The 20,219-nt window shown below is 38.8% G+C and overlaps 1 long non-coding RNA gene across 5 annotated transcripts; it reads left to right on the forward strand.

Annotated features, from left to right (window-relative positions):
- The first annotated feature begins 1,896 nt into the window (after positions 1 to 1,896).
- Positions 1,897 to 16,131, forward strand: LOC104596233 (uncharacterized). 5 transcript variants are annotated; one of them, XR_016080826.1, is made up of 7 exons: positions 1,897 to 6,580; positions 6,671 to 7,038; positions 7,114 to 9,892; positions 9,988 to 11,065; positions 12,054 to 12,137; positions 13,397 to 13,512; positions 15,725 to 16,131. It is a non-coding gene; the product is annotated as an uncharacterized LOC104596233 (long non-coding RNA). The 5 variants fall into 5 exon arrangements; XR_016080824.1 differs by having other exon boundaries at positions 1,900 to 6,580; positions 9,988 to 10,060; positions 10,528 to 11,065; positions 12,018 to 13,512; XR_016080825.1 differs by lacking the exon at positions 12,054 to 12,137 and having other exon boundaries at positions 1,898 to 6,580.
- The last annotated feature ends 4,088 nt before the right edge of the window (positions 16,132 to 20,219 follow it).

Below are 20,219 nucleotides of genomic sequence, written 5' to 3' on the forward strand. Positions count from 1 at the left end.
TTAATGCTCAAAATGAAATATATAATTTAAAAACTACCCAAAAACAAAACTACTTTCCTATTCAAATGGTGGATTAATGGTTTAACCTTTTAGGTCAAATGGGTAAAATAAAATTTTTAAAAATATAAAATCATAGAATTAATAAAACATATTAGAATTTTTAATAAATAAATAAAATTATTTTTCTTAATAACAAACTTGTAAGAAAACTATTTTCTAAGTAGTGGTCAACGATCCATAGGGATCTACTTAGGCAAATCCAACTCGTGCCTAAACTGACTTAGATTGCGATTTAAGACAAGCAAGGCTTGAATTTTCAGTCCTTGGGTTGGGTGGGCCCAAAAGTTTGGCTTTTTCTAATTTTTGGGCTGGACTTGAACCTAGCCCTTAGGTAGCTTGAGCCTAGCCTAACTATATACAAATAGCGACATATTTGCATATATACATATGTATATGCATACATAAACACATACATTTAGTATGGGCTGATTTAGCAACATGAGCCCAACCCACATCAAATTGCAATGCGATTAGGCCTGTATTGGATAGATTAGGCTTATGCCCAAGCGTTAGACCCAATTCTTAGGGTTGGGCTTAATAAATTAAGCCTAACTCGCCCAACTTGCTATGGATGAAAATGGATTGGATCAAATTCGGATAGAGGTATATCCCAATCTGATCAATAATGTTATTCTATATCTGATCCAATAATTTAACGGATCTCACAAAGGTTAAATTGAATTTGAATAATAAGTTTGTAAGGTTTAACAAATTATTAATAGGAAAAAAAGAAATAAAATAGTCTATACAAAGAAAAACGAAAAACATAAACATTTTTTCAACCATTTTTATTATATATATGCATATTTTTATAAAACAACATAATTAATATAGAAATCAAATTACAAAAATGCAATTATATATATAGGTGATTCAAATTCAATCCTACTTTTAATTGATCCTATTTTTGATCATATCAAATTTGAATTCAAATCAAATCATGATTCAATCCATTTTGCACCCCTACAATTTGCACCTCTAATGATTCCTTGCTTGGATACCAATATAAAACCTAAAATTTTGATAAAAAAACAAAAATATAAAAAATACAAAAAAAATGTTGAGGCTTAATAAATAATTAGTACTTTTATTAACAATGGAAATGAAAATGCATAATTTAAATCCAAAAGCATACCATGTTTTAATTACTTATTTATCTTTTAATAATGGGTTTAGATAAACATGTTGGAATTATCATTTTTTAGCTATCATTGAAATCAATGTTTTTGAACTGTTGTTGATCTGGATGGTCGGACTGTTTGGCCTGGAAACCATCCAAGCAACCGGTTTCATTTCACCCCTAACCCGTTCCTGGGTAAAAAATTGTTGACTTTGTCAAAAAACTACTGACCCGTATGATCGAACGTCGACTTGTTTGACCCGAACAGTGGTTCGCAAGTATAAAGTTGCAGGAGAGAATTTGTGTCTCAGATTTGAGGAAGAAGAAGAAGAAGAAGATCTGAGAACTGAGATCTTAGATTTGAGAACTCAAAGTCTATTGCCACTGCTTTGCCATCGCCGTCATCATTATCGTCACCGATGAGCATCGAAGCACCCTCCTCTTCCTTCTTCTTCCCTCCTTCCTTTCCTTTCTCTTCTTTTCTTTTTTCCTCTCCTTTCTTTCTTTCTTTCTTTCTTTTCTTCTTTCTTTTTTCCTTTCTCAGTCGACAACATCACTTTCTCTCTTTTCTCAAATCTCATAACTCATAAAGTATTTGCCCTAATAACAAACCGTTCGACCCAGATAGTCAAACCGCTAACCTAGAAACTGGTTGCTAGAACGTGTTTTCTTTTAACCAATCTTCCCAATAACTTCATTAATTAATTATAAAAGAAATGCAAGAATTCCACATTACTCCCGAAAAAAAGTGTTTCACAAATTGTAGACAAATTTGATACATTGTAGCTTTATTTTGATGTTGAGTCCAAAATCTAGATCGATGAACTAGATTGGAACTAGGCTAGGCTAGACAGGCGTAACAGTGGTAGCTAATTAATGACTAGCGAACTTTTTCATCAAGGCAAAAGTGGAAACCTTGTCGCCCTTCCTCTCCCAGGCGTAACAGTGGTAGCCAATCCGAACTTTTTCATTCGGATTCGGGGTCGATGACATCAACCATGTTGAAATCCTTGTCGCCCTTCCTCTCCCAGACTTTCTCCAACCATTAGTTACAATCTTCACTTTTAAACCTGTTAAGGGAGGGCTGAAATCATGGAGCTTGGTATTTCGGAAGAAGGGGAAGCTCAAGTGAAGGCTACGACGACAGGGTTGAGGCTCTGTGAGTTAAGAAGAGCGGTAGTATCTGAAATGGTGGATGGAGCAATATTTGTTGAAGAAATACAGAGGTGGTTGAGGAATCCAGGAGGAGGAAATGTTATAGGAGGGGTGAGAAGACTCCCAGGGAGAAGGTTCTGCTTCTTTCTAGATTCAGAGGAAGAGGCGATGAAACTGGTGTAACTCAAGCCCCTCGAGATGCTTTGGATGAAGAATTTTTCTTCACCGATGGAACCCCGATCTGGAAAAGGGAAGAATATCCGGTGGGTATTAGAAGTGAAAGGACTCCTGCTTCGAACTTCCCCCTTCATGCGTGGAGTTGGAATGTGTTTAAGGAAATGGGCGACCTGTTGGGCGGTTTCGTGGAGGTAGACCCATTAAATTTAAGATGGAGAGATCTGGAAGCAGTGCGGTTGACCATCTGGGTCTGAGCTCCAGAGGAGGTCTCGAAAGCAGTATCAATGGAGGTTCAGGGAAAGGTGTTCTTGGTAAGGGTGGTGGTTGAGGGGCCGGAGGTGCTGGAAGGTAAGGGGTTGTGAAAGTTTAAAATGGTGGCCGTCGATTCGAATTGGACAAAGGCAACATAAGATCCTCCAAGTAAGACAACAGAAGGAGGAGGCAGAAAATCAGAAAGTCTGGAGGAAATATGGGAGAAGCCTGGAAGGGAAGTTTTAGAGTGTTACTCTCCTGCCATCAACAAAGGCTCCAACATCAGAAGGAAAAATGACAAGGAACCAAGTGAAAGGCGGTTTCGAGAAATTGCAAAGTGATCGGAGAGGTTGAAGGTGATCGGAGAACGTGCGACGAGTTAAGGTGGGGCCGACATCCAACATTATCTCAAACTTTGGAAGCTAACCAAATCCTAGTTCTCAAAGCTAGCCACTATATTTGGGAGAGACTGCGGGGTTGGGCAATCTCTGAGGTAAGAAGAAACAAACTTACAACTATGCTAATGAGAAATTTAAAGAGTTTAATAGTGGCCAAAGGTGCTTGCAAAAAAAGAGGCATGAAATTTACTTGCATGAGGTTGGCAAACAAAGATCTGACTTTGTTGTACAGATTCAAGGAGAAAATTTGAGTAAGGATGGGATAGGTAATTCGGAGTGCATCAGTACAGAGGAGTTAGAGGTGATGAGAGTCTCAGTCCAGTGATGGATGCACAAAGGAGCGTCCGCAAGGGAATAACCCTCAAAGAGAGAGAAGTGTTGAATAAAACGAGTGGACAAGAGTACGGAAACAAACAAGGAAATTAGGATTGTTTTTCTTAGGGGGAGAAGAAAGTGCGAAGAACATTATTAGAAGCTTGGAGGAGGAAGAAAGAGATTTGAGGGAGGACGAAGAGCAAGCGGAGGAGGAAGAAAGAGAAGACAATGACTCACTGAAAGAAGTGGAGGAAGGTTTTAGGTTTAGAGGTTTAACCAGAAGCAGGAAATTGAAAAGACTAACTGAGTTGTCTTTAGATTGTTTAGTGCAAGTGGTTAAAGAACTGAGGAATTGCAGTTCTAGGGGAAGGGGAAGGAGAGGAAGAGGCTTGTAGGGAGGTTTGAAAAGATTTTTGGATTTGTTTTGTCATGTTTTGTGGATGAGGGTAAGAGTGTGGTTTGTTTTTTGTTGGGTAGTGCCTTGGTGAGTAGGCGTAGTTGGTGCTTTGTTTTGGCTCAAGGTGACAATTCTGGTTGAACCCTTTGTAAATCATATGTAAGAACAGAGAAGTCACCCAGTTCCTTCAACCATGGCTCACCATCAGCAGGGTGCAATGCCTGTTGCTTCAACCAAAGAAACACTTACTCTGCATCATTGAAGGTAGGGATGTCAATGGACCGATTTTGGATTGGACCTCATCCAAACTGAATTTGATTTTTAGACGGATTCAACGGTCCAAGAAACTATGTTGGGTTGGACTGGTCCGAATGCAATGGATTGATATAAATAATGGACTGAAATTGGACAAAAACCGATGAACCCAAGTCCGGTTCAAAAGCATTCATTTTGAAGCTTAGGGTTGTCTCCACGTTCAAATGGTCTCAGATGCAAGTACCAAAACCGATGATCCGCAGTCCCATTTTGAAGGCACCCTACAACGTCCCATAGCACATCCCCGTCGTGTATTAGGAACATCTCCCGATGATATTACCAAATCATCGGGAGATGTTCCTAATACAAGGTGGGGATGTGCTGTGGGACGTAGTGGAGCGCAGATCTGAACTCAGAAAATGCATCAATATGTAGAGATTTCTTTTTTTCTTTCTCGTTTTCTATGAATATGTTGATAATATTCACAAAGGCAGAAGGAAATAGAAAGATGATAAAACGAGATTGAGAGAAGTGTAGAGAGAAAGGATGGGTTTGTAATTGGGAGAATGAGCGAATTGGCGAAGCAGCGGTGGGGAATAACTAGAGGGAGGAGAAAAGGAGTGATAGTGTGTGAACTATATGCTCTTAGCTAGAGGGTAGTTCGGACGTCGGTTTTCTTTGTTGGCCGGTTGAACTATAAGAATGAAACTCTCAGAGGACCCAAGGTGGCTTACTCGGTGTGAGTGCTCAGATGCTTAAGATAGTACTTTGCGTGCGAGCCGAAAGCTTGTATGTTAGAAGGCTAGTGAGCAAATAATTGTGTGTACCTTGTGACGTTGAGGTTAGTGCCCTTATATAGGTGAGCTGTCATAGGTCTTACGAGACACCTCCGAGATCCCTGGCTCGTGCTACTAGGAATATGTTCTGCACCAGGAGATGGAGTTCGTGTTAGTTGATAAGGCTTATCGAGTCCATCCGATCCAGACGGGATAAGGATAAGACTTGCAAGCATGCAACATAATCTTGGAGAGCTTGGAGACAGCTGGCTAGCTTCTAGATGTTGGCTACGTGTCACCTCGGCAGGTCGGGCCATCATGAGCTGCTCAGACCTCGGTCTTGATCGAGGTGCCCGAGGTACTTGAGTTGACCTGGCTCGCTGAGGTGGCATGGAATGTCAAGTCATCATTCAATCAGTAGGTCGCTTCCATGTGTTCGGGTGTTGATAGGTCGGGCCAAATTACCCCTCATCAATTGCCCCTCACTCCTGTGCTAGGGGTATTTGACCCGGTGCGGGAGTTTATGACAAGCCTGGGTGGATTTAGCCCGGTCTTCATCTTGGCCGTGGTCTGATTTGTGGGTCAGACCAAAATGACTCGATTGGCTCAACCTTAGAGCTAGACCACGTCTTGGGGATGCACAGACGTCACTCGGATTATAAATTTCGTGGACGTCAAACACGCGCTCAAACGATTTTGACCTAGAAAGTCGTGCGACCACCCTCATAGGAGCTGTCAGATTAGATTGATCTAATCCACCTGTGATCGACTACAATGGCTATAAATAGGGGACTTGGGGTCCCATTTTCTTTGTCTTCCAGGTCAGTCATCTGTTCTTGAGGTCGGTCTCCTCCTTTTTAGGTAAGCTACCTTCCCTTGTTCTAGTTTCTTCTTGTCTTCATTTCCATCATGTCAAGTAGCAGTAGTTTGTTTGAGGAGAGTGGGGAGTTTGGTCAGGCCGAGGAGGGCAACTCGGCTCAAGATCTAGAGTTCGGTCCAACCGAGGTGGGCACCTTGGTTCAGGACCAAAAATCCTCCTATAAGAAAGTGTCGTCTTCATGTTGCACACATCCATCTCGAGAACTAGACCGACCGCTTTGGTCCTTTTGCTATGTCACCCGAGTAGAGCCATGCTTTAGCTACTCGGTATAAATTTCCCGATCACTATGGTTATTTCCTGCCCTTGGAGCACTTGATTGCCGGGCTTTGCTTCCTTCTTCACCTCTTCTTTATTGAAGTTTTGAAATATTTTAAAATTACCATCAATCAACTCCACCCGAACTCAGTTCGCACCCTGGTCGGTACCATCTCTGTTTTTTACGACTTTGACTTTCCCTTAGACTTAGATACTTTTAGCTCGCTCTGCTCCATAAAATAGAATCTAGCTGGTCCTAAGGATGGGAACAAGTATAGTTACTATATACCATACTGGCTTGGATATAAGCTTCTTCATGAGTATCCCTCAAAAGTCCTAGCCTGGAAGAGTAGATACTTCACTCGTGCCGTTGATGGGGGATGACCTTTCCCAACTCACTGGAGGAAAGGCACTAGTGAACCCGGGGATTGATTGGATAGGAAGATGAAGAAGAAAATGTGAACCATGGTAGAGCTCAGCTAAAGCCGAAGGACTACTTGGTTGAGGAGAAACTCGTTAAGGCCAGGCGAAGTCGCTCGGGTAGGTCATCACTTCGGGCATATGTACTTTATCTTTTCGTACTAACTTCTTTTGCATAACTTTGATTGATCTTCTGCTCGTCTTTCACAGGTATTATGGTTGATATTCCGATGTCCAAACTTTTCTCCAACATGAAGAAGATAAAGAAGAGGAAGGCCTCTCGAGGAAATTCTTCCCAAAAACTAGCAACCGAGTCCGCTGTCCCTGCTAGGGACAAGGAGGACCAAGAGAGGAAGTCACTGCCTCACCAGCCCGAGTTAGCCTAGTTTTCCAAGCTTTGGCCCAATCATCCTAGGGCAGGCTCTTTAGGTGAGGGCCCCAAGGAGAGCCAGAGCATCATGGACATCCGGGTTAGCCTCAAAAAGAGCAAGGAGGCAATTTTCCCCGAAGAAGTCTCTAAGTTTGCCGAGTTGCAGATTCCCGAGCTAGGCGCCCAGGTACTAGGTCACCTAATGGTGGTATGTCTCTGATCTCGATACTATGCTTTTGCTTGTATTTTCTTTTGTACTTAGTAAATTTTGTTCCTTTTGCAGACAAACTCCATGATCCACTCACTCCTAAAGTAGTCCGAGCCACAGGCTGCGAAAGTATAAGCTGCTGAGGTAGTGGTCGCAGAGTGCCGGACCAAGCTAGTGAAGGCTATTGACAATATCAGAAAGCTGGAGGCTGAGGTGGCAGCGAAGAACGGGCATATCGAGAGATTGACAAAGGAGTCCGACGAGCAAAGGAACACTTTCACTCAGTGCGAAGCCCTTCTTACTCAGGGGATCAAGGACGCCAAGGTCCTTGCTATCAAAAACTACAAGGCTTCGTTGGAGTTCAACAAACTTAGGTAGGACCTCAGTACAATAGCCTTCCGAAAGGGCTTTAAGCTATGTCATTGGTTGGCTAGGTGTGTGTTCCTCGAGCTTGACCTTGGAGTTGTCACCACAATCGGAGTCACTACAGAGATGATGCTTGAAACTGACAAAGACCTAGACTCTGAGGAGGAAGGTGATGACGATGTCGACGAGGGAACTGTGGAGAAGGACATCCCAGATGCCACTGCCGAGGAGGCCATGGAGACTGATGAGGCCAAAGACAGTTCTAGAACTACCGAGGCTAGGGGCAAGGAGCCCCATGATGATTAATCTCTCCCTCTTTTGTTGGACCCCCTATACAAACATCATCTACTGAGCCTCCGAGCTTGGTTTAGTAGACTTTTCTCTCTCTTCTTTTTTTTTTGAATTTACAAATTAACCTTTTGAAGTAATGGAACACAACTCTTCTTTTCTTCACCTCGCATGCAACAAGGATAAGATTTGTAGACTTAGTTGATAAGGCTTATTGAGTTCGTCCAATCCAAGCAGCATAAGGATAAGACTTGCAGACGTGCAGCGTGATCCCGAAGAGCTTGGAGACAACTGACTAGTTTCTAGAAGTTGGCTACATGTCACTTTGGCAAGCCGAGCCATAACGAGCTACTCGGACCTTGGTCTTGGTCGAGGTGCTCGAGGTACCTGAGCTGACCTGGCTCGCTGAGGTGGCATGGAATGTCGAGTCATCATCCAATTAGCAGGTTACTTCCACGTGTCCAGATGTTAATAGGTTGAGCCAAATTACCCCTCATCAAGGAGGAAGAGGGAGTTTGAGTGGATTTAATATTTTTTTTGTCTTTTTGTATCTGGTTCAACTGGATTCCAATTGCTAATGGTAGAAAACCCATTAAATAAAACCAAAATTCAAAATGCTACATGGTAGCTCCTTATTGGTGGGTTGACGCATCCAGTGCAAATGCGGACTCATTACTGAGGATAAGATATACATAAAAATATAGATAGGCCTAATGCAGATTTCTGAATTTCACTACAAATCTATAAGCACTCAAAAGTTCAAAAACCCACACTCCTCCAAGGGTTGTCATTGTTGCCTTCCATCTCTATCTATCACCTAGCCGACTAGCCTGCCCACTCACGTAGTGGCAGAGGGAGCGATTCAAGGGCCATTTGATAATAGTTGAAGTGGCTGGATTATTGAAACACTTGTTGCTTTTGTAAGAAGTGTATATGGATACTGTTTATAACAAAAGGAGTATAGAAATGTAACTTCTAAGAGAAAATAATTCAGTTGTAACAAATTAAAGAAATCTGATAGAAAAATAATGTAATTATAAAAAATAGAGTAGAAAACCATCAATAGCAAGCAAAGTTAGAAAAGTAAGAAAATGGAGAAAATTGGACCTATTGGTTTAACCGTGTCTAAGACAATGTCCTTAAACAATTTTTTTTTTTGAAGGCTTTAATCATGTTTTATTCATTCAAGAGATTGACACAAATAGATGCCAACAGGGCCAAGTAAAGTTTAGAGACATTCTCAAAAAGAATAAAGCAAAGAGATGAATGTAGGAGAATCGGAAGAACTTCTGCAATCAAAGAAAGATGACTTAACATCACCAACAAAAGTGGATAAATACATCTCCAAACCACCGTAATTGGCGAACAAACTGACAAAAGCAATTTCCAAATAAAATGAAAACTGATAGAGGAAGTTACAAAGCCACAAGTCATGACCTATAACTTAAACAAAATTTCACCTCCTATGGATCAAGTTTGATGCATACTATTTCGGCGTCTTTCTTTAGGATTCAACAACTTTTGTGGCTCCTAGTAACCGTGCACTTGGAAATACTGGATCACACGAACTGCAGCAATCTTCTAATTTGGTTTATGCAATCCAACTTAATTGATTCAATGCATGAGAATGTGAAAATGCCAAAACAAGTGTAAGAAAGGAGTAGGAGAGAAGGATATTGTTTCTTGTGTTTTGAGTCTCTAATGCCCTTGGTATATATAGATCCAATGGCACCTTATGAGAAAAAGGCACTAAACAAAGAAAAGGCAAGTATGAAAGGTTACCAAGGCTGCGTTTGGTTGAAGTGCAGATTTGCACTCTGGTTCAGATTTGCATCTGTTTGATTAGGTTTCAAAAAAGCATTGATTTTCGATGCAAATTTGTATATTTTCTTTGTATGGAAGAGAGGAGAAAATATTGCTTTTTAAAAACGAAAAAAAAAATTGCTCCTATGGTCGGTCGAAGTAAATAGGTATTGTGGTTGCATCAGTTTTGAGTTTTTTTTTTTTTTCTCCAAAACCCTCGAAGAAAAAGAGAGACAGAGGAGAACGGAGAGCGACTTTCAACTGCGAGCAACTCTGAACTGCGAACTAAAGGTAGCTGCGAGCGATTGTGTAGAAACGGAGTAGATAGAAGAGAAACAGAGTAAAAACGGAGTAGAACAACTCTGAACGACTCTGAACTGCCTTCGTTTTCACAGATGTAATCCGATCTACCTTCATTTTCCGATTAGCTACAATCTACTTTGTTGTTTGTTCGGTTTTCCGTTGAGAGAATCTTAACCTCTTCGTTTTTAGGTCGTGTTCGATCCGTTTTTCCATTCGTTGGAATTTTCGTTTTAAGAGAGAATCCTAACCTCTTCATTTCTAGGTAATGTTCCATCTACCTTGCTATCTACTTCCATTTTTCCATTGGTTGCAATTTGCTTTCTACCTCATCTTACTTCTCTTCATACTTGGCACCAGATTATGCCATCTCCTTCTAATTACTAATTAGGCTGCCTAGCTTTATGTTTTGACATATTTCAGTTTGTATTTGGGTGCAATTGTTTCTATGTTGGTACTGTTTCTTTCAATACGGTGGTGATATCCCTTGCAAATTGAAATTAAAGAGTCGTTGCCATTAAAAGAAAGAGTCGTTAATCTGACCGATTTTATTAATATATATTACAGGCTGAAAAGAATGCTAGAGAGTGAAGGATAAGTCATTGCTTGTCTGTTTTTCTTTTTGGAATGCTAGAGTTGTTGCTTGTTGATGAACCTACAATTTATCTATAATTTTTGAGGACTTTAGCATGGATTTTTATGCCGGTTTTATTAATTTTTGCCTTAATTTAGCTTAATGCTAAGAATAAGTTTCAGGGGTAATTAATCCAAGAAAAGGAAGGAAAAAGGCAAGAAAAGAAGGTTCAAAAAGACCAAATTCAGCCCAACCCGGTTGTGGAAGCAAGAGAGAGCACTTCGACCCAAGAAGAGCAAGTGGATTCCTTAAGAAAACCCAAGAAAAGAAAGCCTAGTTAAGAGTAGAATTTGGCCCAGCAAAGAAAGCCCATTCTCAGCCCAAAAGAGCAGTTCAAAGTATAGCTATCATGTGCTAAGAGAGAGTCTAAGTGCAGCCCAAATAGCAGCCCTTAGGAGGCTTTCAAGAGAGCTCTAGAAAGTTCAAGAAAGGGGTGTAATACACCCTATTCTAGAGGCTTCAAGAATATAAGGAGGCCTCTAGGAGGGGGGAGAGGTGTTCAATTGCTTGAGAGGAAGACTCTCCCACTCTTAGAGGTCCGGCCACCTTGAAAGAAGAGAAGAAAAGAAGGCTAGGCGCAAGGAAGAAGAAGAAGAAGGGCTAAAGGAGATTAAGTCAAGCAAGCAAGAAGAGAAGGTGAGTTCGAAATTGGGGGTATGTGATTTAGAGATCTTTTGTAATAAATCAATTGTAGTTTCATTCTCCTTTGATTTGAATTTAGTTTCTTTGTTATATTTTCTTTTTTCTTTCTCCTTCCATTCTTGATGTATTTTAGCTTGTAAAATTTCAGTTTAGCAATCTAATTCTTTTTTGATTCATTTGAATGGTTATGAATTGTACTTGAAGTTTCTTGAATAAGGGTGTTATTATAGATTAATTCGGCCAACTAACCTTCAAAACTCAGATCTGAATTCAGATCTGCAAATTTCAGATTGGTCGAATGGATATAAAGCTTTGAATTCCTAGAGTGCTTGAGAGAGACTCTAGGAATTCAGATCTATTATTCAAGAACTGAATTAGATGCAAGATTAAAGATAACTTGCACAATTCAGTTGGTAATCAATTCAGTTTTGAATTGATACCTTAGATGTGTTTGAAGAAATGCATGCATGAGGGTTAAATCCTTGATAGATATGGGGATCATCACTCATGCATAGATTGAACATGCACTCAAAAGAGGCTGTTCATGAGCTTGGGGTCTGACCAAACCAAGGCTCAATCATGATTTATTCGAATAATCCAAATTGATAGATTGCTGAATTCTGAGATTGACATTTACTGCTTACTCTTCTAACCTGATTTGAAGGCAATTGGGCCAATGATTTAGATAGATTTTAGTTTAGGATTTTTAGCTTTCATTAAAGTTTTGATTTGTTTGTTAATCAGATAAGAAGTACTCAATTTAGTATTGATACTTGTTTCCTAAATTCTCGTGGGAACGATACTCTATTCACTACTTTATTACTTGAACGGCTAGTGCACTTGCTAGTGTCACAATGAGCCACATCACTTGTCTGTTGATTTATTTTTGTTTAGTTTGACTGATATGTGTGAGGGTCATATTCGTATTCTTTTTTGATTGATTAAGTGCATTAGTGTTGGTGGGTTTTTCTCACTTTCGAAGGGGCTGGTCTGTTCTTGGGAATCCAAAGATTTATTGCTGATCGATAGGAAGTTATCAGTTCAGATCTTATACCGAATTAGAATGGTGAGAATGAGTTTAATTTCTGCAATATATCTACTTTCTTTGATTACTTCATCCACCACCCTTAATCCTAATTAATAATATCAGGTTATATATTTCCTTGTGGGAACCAATTGGCCTGTACAGCTTCTGGATCTTATGTTTACAACAAATTAAACCTCAACCCCATTTATTATATCAATGTTCTAAGTGGATCTGTCATCTCCTTCTAATTACTAATTTGGATGCCTAGCTTTATGTTTTGACATATTTTAGTCTGTTTTGGATGCAATATCTATAGTTGGCAAAATAAACCTGCCTGTATGTTTAAAGCTGCATAATCCCAAATAAGGTTTCAATAATTCAATTGAAACTTTATCACATTCTTGTTGCCCTTGATTGAAATATTACAAATTGAATAATTTAGCATTCTATCATACCGTTGTCATTAGGAGGTCTGAATATTCATGTTTCTTCTGCTACATGTAGCTACAACAATTTAGAGTAGTTTTATTTTATTTTATTTTATTTTATTTTTTTTCAGCACTTATCTAGCCTCTAAGCATAAAAGATCAACTTTAACAGAAGTCTTTAACATAAACTTTAGAGATTTTAGAAAAACAATAATAAAGATTTGTAGGTACAGCAATTTAGCTTTAATAGCTAATTAGCTTTAAAGCTGTTAAAGTTGATCTTATTGGTTTTCATCTTCCTGAAATCCAATAATAAATGCTTTTCACTCTATGTCAAATCGTCAGTTACTTTCCTTTGGGCAGCTTATTAACTTCTTTGTGCACTTTTTGCCCATGACTACAATTAGTTTTTTCCCTCCGTTTTGGTTATTTTGTTCTGAAGAAGACAAAACAATTTGCTTTCCTAATAGTTGACAATGATCTTGTTAACATGACTGAAATGAAACTCCTAAGTTTACAAACAATATGCTAGAAGGAAAGGAGTAGTATCCATAACTTTGCATTTCATACAAATTTTGTTGCCTGTACATGTTCTTTTGGTTAGGAAGCTTTCATACTTCAGAATTAACTTTTTCTTTTGTTAGTTATTTGGAATTTTTAATTAGAGAAATGTTAAAAACCCGGTTGCCTAATCTCTTTTAATGGTAATGTCAATCCAAATAGCACTATTTAAGTGGTGCCATTTTTAGTTGTACTTTGAGAAAAAATTGTGTCAATATTTCATGAAATTTAGTAGTAATTTTCTACACGGTGACATGTTTTGTAGGGGTTGATTATGCTGATAAGTTTTGATGAAGTTCTATTTTGTAGGTAGACTCTGTAGAGGGTCCAATGCCACAGACAAGATTTGTTCTCCACTGTTTGAAGCTATTGACAGATGCATACCAGGGCCACACATTGACAAAGATGGTGCATTGCAGATGCTTGTTAGTCATTTTTCTTTTTGCTAATAGATGTAGTTACATCTGGATAAGGTTTCATCTTTTTCATAGAGAACTAAATTAGACATGTCATCATGAACCCATGTGCATTTTCTAGGGAAGTTCTCATTGGCATGGCCATTTTCCACTATATATTTGTCTTAAGATTGCAAGTTTATAATGAAAAAAGAAGTTGATTGCTCAAAATTTCTTCTGGTGGTAGTTGGTACTGATTGATAGGAAGGATGAAAATGTTAGTAATGGGAGTAAGTCATAAACAGGTGAAAAGTAAAATTTTACTTGTTAAAGTGATACATGAATCCAAATTAATAGCATCAGGAAAGACTGCTCTACTGAATGCAAAATAAACAAGGTAAATTTGGTTAGCTGAGAGGTTATGATGGGCATGCTGGTGCAAAGTTTGGCTGCTTCTATATTCTACCTAGCATTTTTTAGTAGCATCTACTTCAACAGAGGAAAGAACAAGCAGTACAATGTCTCTTGCACCTTTCCTAATGATACTATGATGTTCAGGCTAGACTTCTTCCCGCCAAGGTTGCCATTATACATAAATTTCTTGTTGTCTTGCTCCCTACAATGATCAATAGGAAATAAGGAATAGCTTATATGCTTGGATTGCTATTGCTATCTGCGTGTACCCATAATTGTTCAATTACATATTTACTATACTTGAGTGACATGACATCTATTGGGTATTGAGGTATTAGATCTGATTTTTAATCTGATTGGATTTTTGGTGGACTGGTTAGAGGTTCCACATGTAAATATGCTACATTCAACTCAGAAGTTTTTAATCTAGTGGTTAATGATGTGAAGTGATGGGAGAATGAGAATATGAGGGACTGAATATGACATTACTGCTAGCAGGGTGATGGGAATGGGTTAGTTTTCTCAGCTAAGCTAGGTGGCTCTAGATATACGCTGCAGCATTCTTGGCACTGAGGGAGGCAGAGGGGCTAGTGACGATATCAGTAGCAGTGGATGCTTCTTGTGAAGGTGCTAGAGGGTCTAGAAATGAACAGTTGGAGAGGAAGGGGTGGACATAGTTTCACTTTAGACCAACATGGCAGGATGAATGGAAGGGAGGGGAGTCCAGAGGTGGGGAACTGATTTTGAGCGGTTCACAACAAGAAATGAATAGGAAGGGGCAGTGGGGCACTCAAGGGAGTACTAACTGAGAAATCTGTTGGGAGCAGGAAGGACCGAAGGATAGTGTTGAAGAAATTGTGAGAAAGAAGATATTGTGGGGACTTTATTGCTGCTCAATTGGTAGGATCTCTGACTCACCGGAGTAGAGACCTGGGATAAAATCCCGCTGTCACCAGGGTTGGGGGGGGGTGAAGGGGGGGGAGGGATGGGCAACCCCCTCTTGTGTAACCCCATGAAGCAAAAAATAAGTGAACTTTATTGCTAAGAAGCAAAAGGAGATAAGTTTGTTGTTTCTAGAGGGAGAAGTCATATGGGTTGCAGTGGTGGAATGTCATTTGGGGTTTGGGATTTGAAGGTGGGTTCATGTAATGCAAGTTGAGGTTAGTGGTTGCAGTTTATTGCCTTTTCTTTTCTTTCTTTCTTTCTATGTGCAGCATGGTGTGGTGTTGAGTCTTTTGGCTGGCTTCTGGGTAATGAGTTCCCTTGTACACTAGGACTTCTGGGCCTTTTTATTAGAGTACCAAGTAGCCAAGCGCTTGTTATATTTCTTATTTGTGCTGCCTCTCCTTTTATATGCAACTTGTGCAGTTTTGTTTTTGTTTTCTGGCAAAAGTTATGTTATCAACCAAGAAGAAAATGTGAAATGGGTCATATTTTTCATTTTACACTTAGTCAGATAAATTTATGCCGATAGATATAGATTGACAAATACTTGTAATTGAGTTCCTACTTCAGTATGATGTCTTTGCTTAGATTTTTATGGTTTCAATATGAAGAAGCTAGTTGTGGAAGGCAACCCATCAACCTTGATTGTTGGGTAAGAAGAGTGAAAAGAACATGCATATTACCCAATATCTTTGTGAAAGTTCAAATGGTAGTTGTCTCCTAGAACACTTGTTTCATGCATTCTTATGCCCACAGCTAATATGGTAGAAAATGGTGTTCATATTTATATCATGTCTAGTGTGAAATCATCTTAGAAGCAATGATACATGGTTACTGAAGTCTTTATAATATATTAATGCTTTTGCATATTTATGTACTGAAGGAAATTGGCTGCATAGATGCTGATCTTGTAGTTCAGATCAAGGGACTTGTTGCATGTGAAATGAATTCTAGAGAAGAGTTGATATGCACAGAGTGTTTGTTTGAAAACCAACTGGATGATCTAGAACCAGAAGAAGTTGTAGCTCTTATGTCTGTCTTTGTATTTCAACAGAAGAACCAGAAGAAGCTGAGCCTACTCTTACTTTCAAAAATGCATTCAGCAAGAGATTTGCTAGATTCTGTAATTTCAAAAACAAGTCTTTTAACAAAAGGATTTTTGTTATTTTTATATTTATTTAATGGTCTATTATTTTTTATATTTGTTTAATGGTGAGAGTAGCTCGAAAACCATTTGGTAGAAAGGAACATTGTATTTGCATTGATGAAAATGCCAAACATCCACAAAAATTGCATCCTTATTTGCATCTTTCAAAACAAATGAACTGGGTGCAAAGTGGATGTATAAATCTTGAATCACTTTGCACTTACATGAACCAAACATTTTTGTTTTGCACTCTATATTTAACAAATAAAAGGTTCCAAATGAAGAATTTTTAACCAAAAGGCACTAAAAGACATTTAAAAGACACCCGTAAATAAAGAGGCACTTTAGTGAAAGGTCACTGATTTAAATTAAAATACATACTTAAAGAAACTTTAAATGAAAATACACTCTCAATTGAAAAGTTATTTAGAGAAAGAAATGTCACTTAAAATTTAAATTTAAAATAAAAAATATCTAAAAGAAATTTGGACAAATTACATATGTTAGAATTTGTAAGTATGTGAAAAAATAAAAAGATAAAAATACCACTATAAAACATTTGAATTACATAGACTAAAAATAAAACAGGTTTGTCTAAAAGTACTTGGGTAGATCACTTTATCCTTAAATACTTAATTTATTAATTATTATTTAATTATCTAATTGATTAAAAGACAAAGCAATAAATCTAATCATCCAACAACTTCATCCGTTGCCAACGGCCCTAAACAGACAACGCACAGGCTTAGAGAGAGACACACACGCACACATACATATAGGGGTGCAATTTGGGCGGGCCCAACCCTAGCTCGAATTGGCTCAACCCGGAATTTTACATGGGTTGGGTTTGGATTTTTGGTTTTCGGGTTGGGCTTGGGCCCAAGAAGTCGGTTTTTTTTTTTATTTTTTCAGACTGGTCTCGGGTCCAAGAAGTTAGGTGTTTTTTTATTTTATTTTTTTTATTTTTTGGGTCGGGCTCGGGCCTAGTCCTTAGGTAGCTTGAACCCGGTCCGAGCCCAGTCCAATTATATACATTTATACATATATATGTGTATATATGTAAATGTTGCTTACATATTTACATATATATACTTACATATTTGTATATATTACATTTATATAGGTATTTTGCATACATATTTACTTGCATGCATAAATATATGTATATATTTTTGCATAAATACATTTACATTTGTATAATTTTAGTGTGACCAACCTGAGCCCGGCCCATGCCCGAGCCCAACCCAAGTGCATCAAATTACAAGACAGGCTGGGCTCGGGTTGGAAAAATTGGGTTTGACCTCGGACTTCAGCCTTAAGCCCAAATTTTAGGGTCGGGCCTGGATTGATCATAAACCAGGCCCAACCCACCCGACTTGCATCCCTACATAGATACATAGAGGGAGAGCAAGTTCCAATCTCCACCACACCTCAGTGGGTGGTGGATAATTTTGGACAAGCCAAATTGTAAAATATATACAATTGAACTATCCTCTAAATTTAATAGCCTTTTTTACTTTTTAGGCGCAATTTGGAAGGAGTAAAAATACAAATATACAGAATGCAAAACTATATATTTTTTATTATTTTGTATGTATTTATATTATACATATTTGTATTTGTACTCCTTCAAAACTAAGCCTTATGGACAGAATTGATTGTTTGACTAGGATAAAATCGTTCTCCAATTTTTTCTCTATCCACTCTTAGACATGGAAATACAGAAAAGCTGGGTTCCACGCCAAATTTGAAGTAAGCCGTTTTATCCTTTTGTAGTTTTGAATTTTGATGAATATCCCTCTGAAAGGTATGAATGATCATTTCAGCCCGGCCCTGCCTGGCCCAGAAATTCCGGGCTTGGGCCTGGGTTTTATGCTCAGGCCCGGCCTGGGCCTGGGCCCACATCAGGCCCACAAATTTTAGGGCCGGGTTTGGGCTTAATACTTCAAGCCTAGCCCGGCCCTTATATATTTAAACTTACACATTTTGTGTATAATGTATACATATGTATACATGTTATTTTACATTAGATTATATATTTTATATACAAATATTATAACATGACATGTATAATTTATATTATATGTAATATTTTATATTATATAATGTATAAAATAAGTTTATATGCATGTTATATCGTTTAATATAAAATATTATAAACATGTAATGTTTTATATATGAAAGACATTGGCCCAAATCAGGCCCAGCTCGGCCTGGGCCCATGTAGACCTGGGCTAGGGCTTATGTTTCAGGCCCAAAACCCCGGGCTGAGACTGGGCCTAAGCTATAACCCTTATCATAAGTGCAAAGCCCGGCCCGGCCCGGCCCATGGTCACCCCTAGGTATGATATGGGGAAATGGCTTTGATCAATCAAAACCCCTATCAAATTTCAACGAACACCACCTGAATGGTTAAACACTTGATACCGGTTCATTGGTTATTATTATTATTATTTTTTTTTGGTATATGTCAAAATATCATAGTTGAAGTTGATCTAGGCAGGGTTGGATTGGACTTTATGAACCTAGTCCCACTATAAGGCCTATTCTTGAGTTGAGTCCAGCCCTAATATAAAGCCTAACTTGATATATGTTATGCAATATTGGTTTACATACCTTAGTGTTCATAAAACCAATAAAATTTATCTTAATATTTATTAATATATAAATTTTAATAATCAATTTTAGCATTTAATAACAAACATTCAGTAAGAAGAAAAAGTTTACTTAAAGATAAAAATGCATATAATTATGACAAACAAATAGAATAAAGCATAATGATGGACTTGTGGTCATTACAATCTAAGAACAACATATACAAACCCGAAACAGGTCCTAAAATCCCATGCATTCCATGTATTGGACCTTCAGCCGAATTGTAGGTAGACTTGTTCATGGGCCGGGCCAAGCCGGGCTTTTACTCTTCATAAACATGATTTTGTTAGGCCCAAGCTCGAGCCCGGCCTGACCAACAGACCTACAACATAGGCCCTAGCCCTGCCCTAATAAAAAGCCCGAAGCCCGACCTAACAAAAGAAAGATCTCACTGCCAGTGACTATGTTCGCCGGTGCTAAGTTTGCGTCTGAGAGAGAGAGAGAGAGAGAATTCACCACTGCCGTTAGTGCTCAATTCGCGGTGAGATGCAATTTTGATAGTGAAAAGTGGAGTTAGTTCGCGTCTTAGAGAGAGAGAGAGGACTCACTGCCACCGCCGGTGCCGGTGTTCACTGCCTCGCCGATGTCTGAGATTTGAAAGAGAAGAAGTGAGAAGGGGAACGAGAGAGAGAGAAAGAAAGAGAGAGAAAGAGAGAGAGGGAGAGAGAGAGAGAGAAAGAGAAAGAGAAGACTTACCGCCAGTTTGTCAGAGTTGTTGCGTCGGAAAATGTTCGCCAATTCTGCGGCTGCTTGAGAGTGTAAGGAGGATGTGAAGAGAAGAGAGGTTCGACACTAGACACTGGGCAGTTTAGCTAACTAGAAAAGTGGAAAGAGATGAATGAGAAGGGTTACTTAGATATTAGGATTTTGGGGTTTAGTCTATAGGTCGGGCCGGGCCGAGCTATTTTGGTAAATCGCGAGCCCAGCTCGAATTTATTGCAGGCCTGGCTTTTTGGCCCGAGGTCAAGCCCGTGGACTCATTTGCGTGTTCAAGTCCGTCTGGGGGCTGGGCCGGGCCGTCAGGCCACCCGGCTCATGAACAGGTCTAATTGTAGGTATCAATTGATACCTTGAGAAAGTTTGAACCTTGGACTCTATTTGGAAGGAGTAGAAATATAAATATGTAGAGCGTTAAACCTTGTATTTTGTATTATTTTGTATGTATTTATACTGTACATATTTATATTTGTACTCCCTCCAAACTGAGCCTTGGCCACGCTTCTCCCCTCTTTTTGCTTTCAATTTTATTTGCTATTTAATTACTGCAATAGATTTAAATTTTAAATTATTTTATTTCCTCTGCATTTTCTTTTCGATTTTGCTCTTAGGATCATCTTTATTTTTCATTTTTTTCTGCCTTAGAGATTTTTCTAAATTGTGCTGTCTCGACCCTAGAATCACTAACTAGTACCCCATAGAATGGAATCAAACCTTCTAGGAGGAAATGGGAAAGTGGTGCAGATTATGAAAAGTTGAGAAAAGGAATAATGGATATTCGTTTTCTTTGTTTCAAATTATACCATCTGTAGCTGTCTCTAGTTCTTTTAGTTTTGGTACTTGAAAGCATTGCTTATTT

This window comes from Nelumbo nucifera, chromosome 1, assembly GCF_055504915.1.
Source record: "Nelumbo nucifera cultivar China Antique chromosome 1, China Antique-T2T, whole genome shotgun sequence".
Lineage (NCBI taxonomy): Eukaryota > Viridiplantae > Streptophyta > Magnoliopsida > Proteales > Nelumbonaceae > Nelumbo > Nelumbo nucifera.